Genomic DNA, 12,018 nt, shown 5'->3' with positions numbered 1-12,018 from the left:
AATTCTCACACTTTATTCTAATCAGTATTTCATAACTTATCGTTTTCTTTATAAAACACTATTTATTCAATAAGTCTTGAGAATTACAAACCGTATATTAGTATTGCAACCAAGAAAATCGAAAATCTCTGACTTGTTTAGACGAACAGAGTATTGTGGAGGTAAAATGGGAAATGATATAGTGGTTATGGGGAGCAGAAAAAAAAATGGTATACATCAACTAGGTGTTTACATTTTCACGAGTAGGTGCAGAATATGCCGTTGCGAAGAATAAGTTGTACAGTATATGACATTCATCGATCTAGAAAATAAAACTTATGCTTTAGTGAACATTAAAATGCTGTAGATACATATAAATGCATAGTAGGGGAAATATGATAAAGGCAGTAAGGACGGAAAGGTAATAGAGCTCGTGACAGTGTACAAAAAAGGTAGTTTGGACAAGTGAAAGGTTTCTGATATGCTGGAAGGGAGTATATGTGTCGGAATAGGAGGGAATGATGATATAATTGTTGCGGGTAAGAAAGATTTAGTAAAGACTGGGGGGAGGTCATGTGTGGCATATTTATACACAGGAAGAGTGATATTGACCCTAGAGATAATAAACACTGATTATCACTCAATTCCATCCATCATCCATTTCCCTGTTATCTTAACTCCTTGTGGATGAAGGGTCATCCCTGTCGTTTGTTCACTGCAAGACACAGCATATCCTTGGCAGGGCCAGCCACTTATTTAAACGGCGACTCTCCCTCTTCGTCCCCTCATGCAAAAATAGAGAAGACGAGGAGAAATCCCTTCGGACAGCATAAATCAATAATGCATTCATAATGAATTTCCACTTACACCTGTCTCTTGCCATTTCCATTTCCTGCTGAAAAGGCTTTTACTCAAAGTCTTCTTCATTACATTGATGCATCCCATTCTTGGTCTTCCCCTCAAGTTCACTCCATCCACTTCTGCCTTCGTCTCTTGCCCTTTCCATTTCCTGCTGAAAAGGCTTTTACTCAAAGTCCTCTTCATTCCATTCATGCATCCCATTCTTGGTCTGCCCCTCACGTTCACTCCATCCACCTCTGCCTTCCACACTCTTTTTGCTAGCCTTTCTTCATCCATCCTTTCCATTTGCCCAAATCATCACAGCATTCTTTCGTCTACCTTACCTACAAGCTTCTTCTCCATTCCCGCTCTCCCTCTCACTTCCTCATTTCTCACTCTATCCTTCCTCGTAACCCTCGCCATACTTCTTAATCACTTCATCTCAAACACGTTTAAATTTCCCTATTCTACCTCCCTTGAATTCCATTTCTCCAGCCTATACAATGTCGTCGGCACTATTACATTACCCTTTCATACAGTTTTCTCCTCGCATCCATCTCCAAGTCTCTATTTCTCATGGCAATTTTCATTCCTCCAAGATATTTATCTATTTCCTTCAATCTATAATTCACCTCCACACCAACTCCTCCGTTCCCTGCTACATGTGACCATATCTAAAACTATCCACTTTCTCCAACCTCTCTCCCAATTTACGTCCACCCTCACCTCCTGTATATCTCTTCACATTAACTTTCAACTTCCTACTATCGTATAACTTCCCAAACTCCGTCACCAACTACCTCAGACTCTCCGCTGACCTTGCCACAAGCGAAGTGTCGTCAGTAAACAAGAACTTATACAGGATTAAGCACCTCAATTTACACTCTCTGGAAAGACGCAGAGTGCGGGGTGATCTAATAGAGGTGATCAAAGGCTTTAACAAGGGTGACCCGAACAAAGTCATCATATTAAGACAACAGAGCAGGAGTAATGGATTTAAATTGGAAAAAAAATAGATTTTAGAAGGGAATAGACAAGAATTGGGTTACTAATGGAGTGATGAACGAATGGATTAGACTTAGTAACTATGTAGTGAGCGCTGAAACTATCAGTTGTTTTAAGAGACAGACAACTTTGTGATGTGGATTACAGGTGCTAATGGACATGGAACTGGCTAGTCTAGGCCTTATAGTCTCTTGCATTCTCCTTCATTCATAAGTTCTTATGTTCTTAAAGTGTATGAGACATATAGTAAGTGGTCAGTTTGGCCGCGGGAATTTTATGAGCGCAATCAAGTTAGTCCCATCGCACGTATAACATCTAGTAAGGTATGTTTTCTTTTGGCTGACATTATTGTGAAGTATTCTAAAATGAACAAACTATTTAACATTGTGGATAATATATTGTTCTTTAATTTTTAATATATTTCTGGGATTAGTATCTTGGATGCATATATGAATGTGCAAAGAGATTTGTTAGAATTTTTTTTGTTAGATATTGTTTTTAACTAAAATTCGGTCGGTTATAGATACTTTGTAGCCCAGATGGCTGATAGTCGAATACTAACATACCATACAGATGACAGTGCGAATCTCAGCTGTAGAAGACTCAAGAGTGATGGACTGCTGCTGGGCAGTGGTTTCCCCATCTGTGGCAAACATTGGTAGTGTTGTACATGGTTCCGAATTCCTATCACGTGGGTACTGTGATTGTTGTGTTCACACTGATATGCAGACACAATATATACTATCCGCCCACGCACGCGCGAGCGCCCACACACACACACACACACACACACACACACACACACACACACACACACACACACACACACACACACACACACACACACACACACACACACACACACACACACACACACACACACACACACACACACACACACACACACACACACACACACACACACACACAATTTTTCATATATATTCTTGCATGTAGTTCTCGAGTGTTAAGAATTCAAGGAATTTTGAAAATATTGACAGGTGAAGTTGAAAATCCGTTAGGAGGTTTTGATCGATCGCGACTCTATTCAGATCTAAGGATCGTATGTTTAAACGGAAATGAGAAGCCGACGAGACCACACAACACAACGTTGATATGACCCTTATACAATGGATGAATAAGGTCGTCTTTGCCGTGGCGCATGATTTCAAACCCCGCGGTTAAGTTTAAACATACGGCCGGAAGTTCATTGCCTTAGGTATATAAAATCAATCATCCTATGCAGAAACAGTGTCTGTAAAATTAAATTTGTGTTGAAGTGAGAAGTAAAGAGGAAAATTCATTATTACCGTTGACCAGGTTTCTCGGGAAAAGAACCCGAGGCATTGGTGGGATGGAATAATAAAAAAAAAAAAAAAAAAAAAAAAAAAAAAAAAAAAAGAAGAAGAAGAAGAAGAAGAAGAAGAAAAAAAGTTCTCTCGCTAGGCCAGTAGTATGCAGATATCACTTAGGATGTATTATAGCCTGTATAAGACAATTTTTAATAACCGGTTCGCTGAGCTCATGAAATTTCAGGAACTGGTTCGTACGAACCGGTAAGAACCGGTTAAATCCCACCACTGACCCGAGATGAGGCTGCGACCTGATTTTCTACATACATACGCTGATTAGTCATATATATTTACGATATATCATATATGCATGATATCGCTGTTTCAAACAACGATTTTTTCCCCATAATTTATTTCTTCATTAAAACGGGTCATTGAATGCATTTGCAGTTGTAAAGTTTCTCCTCAGCTGAATAAGATCGACTGGTGGAAACCAGAATAAAGACATTAAGGTCGCAATAAATGTCAATGAAGAAGGATGCTTACAGGAGCCCTTTCTGTTCATATTGAGGTCAAATTCCCCCCCCCAATTAATTTTTTTTTTTTAGAAATTAATAAATAAATAAATAGATAAATGAATAAATAAACAGATGAATGAATAAAAGATCAAATGAAATAAGCGAATGAATAAATAGAAAATGAAAAATTAGTAAATAAGTATATAATTAATGACACATATAATTAACTAAATAGATTGATAAAAAGTAAATAGACAACAAATAAACGAATAACTGAAAAAAGAGTCATAGATAAAGAAACAAATAAACAAATAGGAATAAAAAGACTTTAAAAGACGTAAAACACAGAGAAAGGCACTTTTTATTTTGTGGCAAACAGCAAACGATTTCATAGTGGAGCCAAAGCATGACCCCAGGTCTGAATGAAGTTTGCGTCGATCGAGACCCATTTAAACCCAGGGTCGTTCTCCTCAGCTTCCAGATAAACTTCTCCACGGGGCATTGATCAACAGCCTAAAGGCCTTATCACACTGGGCTATCATTTCTAATGGAGCCAAAACATGACCCCAGGTCTGAATGAAGTTTGCGTCGATCGAGACCCACTTAAACCCAGGGTCGTCCTCTTCAGCTTCCAGATAAACTTCTCCATGGGGCGCTGATCAACAGCCCATAGGCCTTATGACACTGGGCTATAATTTCTTCGGCTATTAGAACAGATTTACAGTCAGCAGCTTTCAGGGAGGGAATCTGATATGCTGAAGGAAAAAATCTCCTCCAGTATACAAAATCTATTTTTGCTGAAAAAACAAAATAGTTTGCCAGAGTGATTTGACGGCGGAAAAAGTGCTGGACGTGGGCGGCGGTACCGCCGATTAATCGGAGGCTGAAAGAAAAATAGCCAAATGTGATAACCTCTAGAGCCTTTGACCTTTGCCCTACGTGCTTAGAGAGATAGGGTGAGTCACTACTAGTCCTCAGGGTATTGATCGAGAGCAAGGTGACCATATTTAGCATAATTATGCTAAATTGAGCACATTTTACATAGAAATCATGCTATATTAATAAAATACATAAATTCACAGAAATAAAGCATATCTTAAAGGAAGAAAATATTTAGCATTATTTTTTCCAACTTGCATAACTTAACCTGCTGCCTAGCATATTCCTTCTTGAGAAATCTGGTTACCTTGAAGAAATCTTCGTGTCCGCCATACAGCGGCAGACCCAGAAAGTACTGAAGACGCTATAATGAAGAACAAGTCGTGCTTTAGGTGACTTGCAAGAGGTGGAGGAAATCGGAAAGACAAACATGACAACAATAACCTCATTGCATATTGAGTGACAACAGAAATATCCGGTGTTGGCATCATTGCCATCTGTGTGACAACAGTGAATGTAAACCAGAAAATAAAAAAAAATTCTATATGCAGATAATTCCCGAGTATCAAGATCCAGCTAAATTTCTAATTCATACGAACCAGCCAATCAGATGCGAGCTCTTATCCGCGTCGGCCAATCATAGGAAAGGACATGGAACCCGTAGGTAAAAGAGGAAGAAAGAAGAAGAAGAAAAAAAAAAAATTGGGAAAAAAGTGTACAAAACATTTGTGGCTTAAATATGGGTTGCAGTGTAGATGACGTAAGGTCTGCTGAAGAATTGGAAATCTATAGAAATATAATTCCTGTCCTCGACTACGGCCTACGTCCAATCCGATATCTCCTCTCCCCCACCTCCCTCTCCCCCTCCCCTCTCCACTTCCATCTCTCCCTTTCTCCTCCACCTTCCCCTTCTCTTCCTCCTCCTCTTCCTCCTCCTCCTCCTCCCCCCACTTCTCTCTCAACACACAAATACAGATGCAACCAATCTCTATTTCATTTCCAAACTTGATGTATTCCATAAAATCTGCCAATATTTTGGGTCCGTATTTATGATGCGAGACACCGTAAAGAATAAACGTCCAGTCGCCGATGACAGCCGGACCCTATATTGGCGCAACGGGGGCCCGATTCGGACGGACCGAGGCCCCAGACACTTACGGGGCCCCCTATTTACAAGGGCCCCGGATCCGGATGAGGGACCGGGGGGAGTCCGGCTAACTGTGCAGAAGACCGTAATCAATTCTTTTGGCATCATTTGCTCGCGTTGTTCCCAACAGTTTTGGGACCTATTAGATATGTTGATTTATTGGTGCTTTGGGAGAGGGAGGGGATATGGGAAGGTGGGAGTGTGGGCGGGAGGGAGTGTGTGGTTGAAAGAGTATGGGAGGAAGAGAGTGAAGAACAGAGCTAGCGTGGGAATGTGGGTTAAACCAATTATGGGAGAGAGTGTGGAAATGAAGGAAATGAATGTAGGATGAAGGAAGTGTAGGATGAAGGGAGTGATGGAAGAAGGGAGTGTGGGATGAAGGGAGAGATGGAAGGAGTGTGGGGGAAAGAGAATGGGGAAGGAAAGAAATATGGGATAAAACGAGTATGAGGAGAGGGAAGAGTGGGATAGAGTTATGTGCAAAAGGGAGAGTGTGAGAGAGAGGGAGTGTGGTCGAAAGGGAGTTTGGGATTGAGGGAGTGTAGGAGGAAGTGTGAGAGTGTAGTGGTATGGGAGTGAGGGAGTGTGGGGGAGAGTGTGTGAGGAGTGTTATAGGAGGGAGAAAATGTTGGAGGGAATGTAGGGAGTGCGGGAATTAAGAAGTGCGTGAGTTCGGGAGCTTGTGAAGAAGGGAGGGTGGAAAGATGGGAGTGTGGGAAGAAGGGAGTGTGGGAAGAAGGGAGTGTGGGAGTAATGGGTTTAGGGGAGAGGGAAGAAATGTAGGAGGTATGAAGGGAGTGTGGAAGAGAGCGAGGGAGTGTAGGAGGAGTGAGCGAGTATGAAGCGTAGAGAAGGAGTGTGGGAGGAAGAGAATATGGGAGGAAGAGAATTGGGAGAAAGGAAGGGATTATAGGAGGAAGGAAGGGAGTGTAAAAGGGAGTGTAAAATGGAGCGTGGGAGTATGGGAGGGAGGAAGGGAATTGGGAGAAAGGAAGGGATTGTAGGAGGAAAGAAGGGGGTGTAAAAGGGAATGTAAAAGGGAGCGAGGAAGTATGGGAGGGAGGAAGGGAATTGGGAGAAAGGAAGGAATTATAGGAGGAAGAAAGGGAGTGTAAAAGGGAGTGTAAAATGGAGCGAGGGAGTATGGGAGGGAGGAAGAAAAGGTCGAGGAAATCACCTTGACGGGCAATGTGAGGGAGAGTCAAAAAGATTGGGACATGATTGATGGGCGTAATTATTATGGAGATAAAATGAAGGATATTGGGAGTTGAGAGAAAATGAGAAATTTTCTGACAAGTCTACAATGATTATGTTCGGCTGTGGCTCGGTGGTAAGCCCTCTTGTCTCATAGCTCTAAAGGCACAGGTTTGATACCGAGTGGTTACCGGTGATTCCCACTTGTCCTTGTTCAGTACATAAGGAAAAGGTGCCATCTCTGCTCGCAGTGAAGCTCCTCCCGTTGTAAAATCCTTACGTTGAAGATTTTACATTGTAGGTTTGGCTTACTTTTTCATTTTATTTCACTTATTGATTGACAGAGAGAATGATTCATTATTATCATTACCTAGTTTCCGTGACTGCAGACCCGCAGACTTGCAGGAAAAAAACTTTCACGTTGTAGCCACTTTGATTATTTTTTCCTGGCTAATGTTAGGAGATTATACTCAGCTAAAGAGAAATCCTTTTTCTTCGGTGAATTAAAACTCCCGATGAAAGCTTCTTTGCAGTTTAACGCCAATTTTTTGTTCAGATGTAGGGATGATCTCTCGTTTTCAATGGATTAATATGCTTATGGAGCCGCTGGATGGAAGCGTGCAAGAAGAAGACCAGATAAAAGGTGGAGAGATGACACAGAGAAGTTTGCAGGGGTGACATGGCAGAGGTTGGCTCAGTCGTGTGAGTCATGAAGTGGCATGAGAGAGCCCTTTGTTCAGGTTTGGACTCAGGATGGCTAATTGATGGACTGATTTTCATTTGTGTACTATTTCCTCTCCTTTGTTCAGGATTGGACTCATGATGGCTAGTTGATGGACTTATTATCATTTGTGTACTATTTCCTCTCCTTTGTTCAGGATTGGACTCAGGATGGCTAATTGATGGACTGATTTTCATTTGTGTACTATTTCCTCTCCTTTGTTCAGGATTGGACTCAGGATGGCTAATTGATGGATTGATTATCATTTGTGTACTATTTCCTCTCCTTTGTTCAGGATTGGACTCAGGATGGCTAATTGATGGACTGATTTTCATTTGTGTACTATTTCCTCTCCTTTGTTCAGGATTGGACTCAGGATGGCCAATTGATGGACTGATTTTAATTTGTGTATTATTTCCTCTCACTCGTAGTTTTCCTTTTTCTTTTCCATTCCCTTTTGCATTCGATTTCGCTATGGGTCGAAATGTCTCCTGTCTTTATGCTTTATCATTGTAACTTACTATAGTGCATTCCCTTCATTACTTCCAATAACATCTATTCATTTCCCCCTTTACATTCTATCGTGAAAAAGTAAATATCACTCAGTTAGGCATCTGAAGTCCACTGCAATAGGCTTCCCACGAGGTGCACGACCAAGCCATCCATTGCCACGCTACTCTTGCAAACTTCTCCGTCTATTTTCTCCACATTCTTCTGCTTAGCCTTTTTTTTTCACACTTCCCTTCTCGTGGAGTCCGGTCAGTAACAATCTCCATCTCCCTTTCTGGCTAACTTTCCTGCTTAGTTTTACTTCCGCTGTTTCATCGCCTTTTCATGATTTTTCCCTCAAGTTTACTCTCTCACTCAGCGTGACCCCTCCTCCTGTCTTTCAGCGTTATTCCCATTATGTTTCTCCATTCTCCTCTGTGCACTTCTTAGCCTCGTCCCCATGGCCTTCGTCAACCTCCAAGCCTCATATCTGTAGATCATAGCTAGCTTTATAGATTGTTTGTAAACTTCAAGTTTCAGACATAGAGATATAGGGCCTCTTGGGATATCTCGATATTTACAAACATTTGCAAGTCCATTGTGATACATCTTTTTATCTAATTTTCATGATAGTATTAGTATCTGAACTAAATGATTATAATCTTCAGCTTCTTCGAGATTCTCAACATGAATTATAATTGGTTCAGCTTAGGGTAGAACATCACTTTGATTTTAATCTTATTTATCCCGGTAAACCAGAGAGCATGACAACAACTCTAATTCATTCATCCTCAAACATACTTCAAGAGGAGGAGGGAGGAGAGGAGGAGGGGAGAAGGAGGGGGAGAAAGAAATGTAGGAGTAAAAGAAGTAGGAGGAAGAAGAGGAGGAGGAAAAGTAGGTGGAGGAGAAAGAAGATGGGGAGGAAGAGGAGGAGGAGGAGAAAGGGGAGGAGGAGATAGAGTAGGAGGAGGAATAGAAGTAGGTGGAAAAGGAGGAGGAGGAGGAAGAGATGGAGGAGGAAGAGGAAGAGGAGGTGGAGGAGGAGGAAGAGGAGGTGGAGGAGGAGGAAGAAGAGGAGGAGGAATCGTATTAAGAGAAGGAAGAGGAGGAAGAGGAGGAGGAGAAGGCGAAGGAGGAGAAGGAGGAAAAAGGAGGAAAAAGAGGGAAGGTAATGTGAGTATAGTAATTTACCACAGGAAACTTTCTATCGTAGCTTTTGACAGACAGGTCCTATTGCACCTTTCCTAAGATCGTTTTTCTTACTTCTTATCTCGCTTCTTGGATCAGAGTGGCAACCCAAATCAACTTCTTCACAACTTTTGCCTCTGCTGTGCCCACACCTTGACTCTGCAGTGGTTAGGGTGTCCTTCTTACACGATCTTGAGTACCGGGGAAAGCGCTAATGAGGATGAATTCTTGGCTATATTTTGGCCCAGTTCGTGATTTGAGCCCAAATGCCGCTCATAAGATCCAAGCGACGATTCCTTCTGATTTTCATTTCTATTTTCTTTTTCCGTACACCAAGCTTCCTCTAAGTCTGTAATAGAGCCCAACAACTCCTTTATCTCAAGTTCACCTAATGTTCCATCCTGAGTCCACCTAATCCTCCACTTTGATTCCATCAAACCTTCCACCTTAATAAGTCTGTAAGAGAGTCCAACAACTCCTTTATCTCAAGTTCACCTAATGTTCCATCCTGAGTCCACCTAATCCTCCACTTTGATTCCATCAAACCTTCCACCTTAATAAGTCTGTAAGAGAGTCCAACAACTCCTTTATCTCAAGTTCACCTAATGTTCCATCCTGAGTCAACCTAATCCTCCACTTTGATTCTATCAAATATTCCACCTTAATAAGTCTGTAATAGAGTTCAACAACTCCTATATCTCAAGTTCACCTAATGTTCCATCCTGAGTCAACCTAATCCTCCACTTTGATTCCATCAAATATTCCACCTTAATAAGTCTGTAATAGAGTCCAACAACTTCTTTATCTCAAGTTCACCTAATGTTCCATCCTGAGTCCACATAATCCTCCACTTTGATTCCATCAAATCTTCCACCTTAATAAGTCTGTAATAGAGTCCAACAACTCCTTTATCTCAAGTTCACCTAATGTTCCATCCTGAGTCCACCTAATCCTCCACTTTGATTCCATCAAACCTTCCACCTTAATAAGTCTGTGATAGAGCCCAATAACTCCTTTATCTCAAGTTCACCTAATGTTCCATCCTGAGTCCACCTAATCCTCCACTTTGATTCCAACAAATCTTCCACCTTCATAAGTCTGTGATAGAGCCCAATAACTCCTTTATCTCAAGTTCACCTAATGTTCCATCCTGAGTCCACCTAATCCTCCACTTTGATTCCATCAAACCTTCCACCTTAATAAGTCTGTAATAGAGCCCAATAACTCCTTTATCTCAAGTTCACCTAATGTTCCATCCTGAGTCCACCTAATCCTCCACTTTGATTCCATCAAACCTTCCACCTTAATAAGTCTGTGATAGAGCCCAATAACTCCTTTATCTCAAGTTCACCTAATGTTCCATCCTGAGTCCACCTAATCCTCCACTTTGATTCCAACAAATCTTCCACCTTCATAAGTCTGTGATAGAGCCCAATAACTCCTTTATCTCAAGTTCACCTAATGTTCCATCCTGAGTCCACCTAATCCTCCACTTTGATTCCATCAAATCTTCCACCTTAACTCCCCGACTCCTTCACCTGAACCCAACTCTTCTCTAAACCCAATGGGCCTATGGATCTCTCTCACCCCGAGAACCCTCAATAATCAATGACAGCGACAACTAATGACAATTATAACAAAATTAATAACAGTGGCAATTGGCAACAAAAACCAACATTAGTAATTGAAAACAATGAGTTCAAAGCCAACTATCAACAATACCAACTAAACTAAAATGCCAAGTGACAACAATGTCAATAATGGTGACCACAGTAACAATAGTAACAGTACTAACAGCATTATGATAACAATAACAATGGTAATAATAACAAAAATAATAAAGTACAATGATAATACCAGGAGAACATTTTCCCAAAATCCGTCTCCGGATTCTTCCTCCTTTCAAGACTTACGAATTTTCTTTTCCTCGAGCTCGACCTACATCTTGGTTCCCTCCTCCTCCTCTTCCTCCTCCTCCTCCTCCTCCTTCTCCTCCTCCTCCTCATTCTCCCCTCCTCCTCCTCCTCCTCCTCTTTATCCCTCTCCTTCTTTGAAAGTCTCTGTCTTCCAACTTGACTAATTTCTCCCTCAGAACCATGACTGCCTTCATTAATACTCTCCAGGGATGGATGGGCCGACCCTTTGTCTTACGGGGAAGTTTGCCTATTCGAATCACTTACCACCGTTCTGGGAAGCGGCACGGAGGATTGACGGGAGGAGAGACGACTTCCAGAGACGAGACGAGGACGCCACCAGGTATGATGGAAACAAGGCATCGTGGTAACGAGGGCAACGGATGACACTGGTGCCTGGGCCCCAGAGAAGGCCGGCGACACTTCACGAGGGTTTAGGTAAAAGCTGTTTTATATAAAAATACATGTCTGCTTAAACCTACACCTACATGGAGATAAGCTGGAGCATGTATACGCATTTGTATGTATACATACACGCAATATACAAATACTGTACATACAAATGTATGTACATATATGTCGTATATACACACGTATACACATAGATATACACGCGCACGCACACACACATACACGCGCACGCACACACACACACACACACACACACACACACACACACACACACACACACACACACACACACACACACACACACACACACACACACACACACACACACACACACACACACACACACACACACACACACACACACACAGATATATGTGGGAAGTGGGTTTTCATATTTATTTTTCTTGGCCAAGGTTGTGGTCATTTTACCAAATAAATA

This window comes from Oratosquilla oratoria, chromosome 41, assembly GCF_046742065.1.
Source record: "Oratosquilla oratoria isolate Oo_2021 chromosome 41, ASM4674206v1, whole genome shotgun sequence".
In the NCBI taxonomy this organism is placed as follows: domain Eukaryota; kingdom Metazoa; phylum Arthropoda; class Malacostraca; order Stomatopoda; family Squillidae; genus Oratosquilla; species Oratosquilla oratoria.
This window is presented reverse-complemented; position numbering follows the sequence as displayed.